The following is a 2,567-nucleotide window of genomic DNA, read 5'->3' on the forward strand; positions in this document are numbered from 1 at the left end:
GGACCTCAGGCCCATTCCCGGGATCTCAGGCCCATTCCCGGGACCTCAGGCCCATTCCCCGGATCTCAGGCCCATTCCCGGGATCTCAGGCCCAAGCCCGGGATCTCAGGCCCATTCCCGGGATCTCAGGCCCAAGCCCGGGATCTCAGGCCCATTCCCGGGATCTCAGGCCCAAGCCCGGGATCTCAGGCCCATTCCCGGGATCTCAGGCCCAAGCCCGGGATCTCAGGCCCATTCCCGGGATCTCAGGCCCAAGCCCGGGATCTCAGGCCCATTCCCGGGATCTCAGGCCCAAGCCCGGGACCTCAGGCCCATTCCCGGGATCTCAGGCCCATTCCCGGGACCTCAGGCCCAAACCCGGGACCTCGGGCCCATTCCCAGGACCTCGGGCCCAAGCCTGGACCTCAGGCCCATTCCCAGGACCTCAGGCCCAAGCAAAGATGAGGTCTTACTCTCCTTTGGCTATTCAGGCTTCAGGGTCACCTGGGTTAAGGCCTCAGGCCCAAACCCGGGACCTCGGGCCCATTCCCAGGACCTCGGGCCCAAGCCTGGACCTCAGGCCCATTCCCAGGACCTCAGGCCCAAGCAAAGATGAGGTCTTACTCTCCTTTGGCTATTCAGGCTTCAGGGTCACCTGGGTTAAGGGTCCATAGTTCAGTAGTGTAGGTGGTTGAGCCACAGGTAAATTTAAAGGCTTGATTTACAATGGGCTTCCGACCCCAGAGCAAAAAGAAGTTAAACACAGGCCCCTCCGAGGAAGAACATGGCTGGATGAGGCTCTCATGTCCCCAGCGCTGCATTAGGCACTTCACCGCCTGGGATGGGTGTCCTCACCCTGAATTCCACTCCTGTTTCCCCGAAGAGACCATGCCCCCTCTTACCTCCTGGCCTTGGCCTCGGGAGCAGGGAGGAGGGAGAGAAGGACACGAGGTGCTGTATGCACAGCCCACAGATGGCAGGGAGTGAGGACTCGGTGCCCGAGGTGCAGGGTAAACCAGTGACAGGTGGCAGATGCACGGACCATGGCCCTCCAGCTCCCGGAGCCCTGGCTGCTGGCCTTGGGCAGATGTCAGGGCTGGGCTGCCACCTCACAGTCATCCAGGTCTGGTCAGGGTCACCTGGGACATCCGGTCACCCTGGAACATGCAGGCAGTGTGGCTCACCTGCTGCGACATGAAGCACAGGGACAGTCTCCCATGGAGCTCTGGGGAGAAGGTCCCCAGTCCTATAGCCAGAGGGCCACCAGACAGCTCCAGAGGGCGGGCCCAGGTGCGAGGCTCGGTGTCCTGAGGCTCTCAGACCCAGAGGGCTGCAGCGCAGGGGCCTGCACATGCCAGGGCGGGCTCTGCACACGCTGGGACAGGCTCTGTACAAGAAGGGTTTCCTTTAGTTCAGCGGACAGGTGTGACTATGCGATGTTTCTAGTGGCGCTCAGCAACCACCTCGGAAGGGCCTCTGAGTAAAGGTAGTCAGGCACCTCCAAACATTTAAGCTGCGATTGTAAATTTTATACACACACATATACATAACAACACACACACGTACATACACAACACACATATGCATACACAACACACATATACACATAAGCAACACACATGTACATACACAACACACATACAAACACAACACACATATGCACACACATATACATACACAACATATACGCACAACACACACATACATACACAACACATATGCACACATATACATACACAACACACACATACACACATACACACAACATATATACATATACAACACATATACATACACAACACATATATAATATACAACACACATACACAACACACATACATACACAACACGCATATACATACACCACACATACGCACACATGCATACATACACAACACATATACATACACAACACACATATACATACACAACACATACGCACACACACATACATACACAACACACATATACACACACAACACACATACATACACAACACACATATACACACAACATATATATACATGCATAACACACATATGCACACACATATACATACACAACACACATACACGCATATACACAACACGTGTACACACAACACACATGTACACACAACACATATATATATACATATACAACACATGTATATACATATACAACACACATGCACACATGCACACACATACATATACATATGCAACACATACACATATATACACACAACACACATACACACATATATACATACACAACACACATGCATGCATACACAATACACACATATACATAGACAACGCACATACACATATACATACACGACACATATATATACACAACACACATATATACATACACAGCGTGCATACATACACAACACACATACACAACACATATACATACACAACACACATACACACACATACACACACATATAGTTGAACTAACAGCTTTCTGGAGTACTTCAATGCTTATATACATTACAGCCCTGAAGCACGCTTGTGTGACACTGTCCCTGTGCACCTGGGTGTGCGTGCCGGGCTGGCACCAGTGTGGCCTGGAGGACAGCTCGCTGGTCCCCTGGCCGA

Source organism: Myotis brandtii, unplaced genomic scaffold, assembly GCF_000412655.1.
Source record: "Myotis brandtii unplaced genomic scaffold, ASM41265v1 scaffold1460, whole genome shotgun sequence".
Classification (NCBI taxonomy): Eukaryota; Metazoa; Chordata; class Mammalia; order Chiroptera; family Vespertilionidae; genus Myotis; species Myotis brandtii.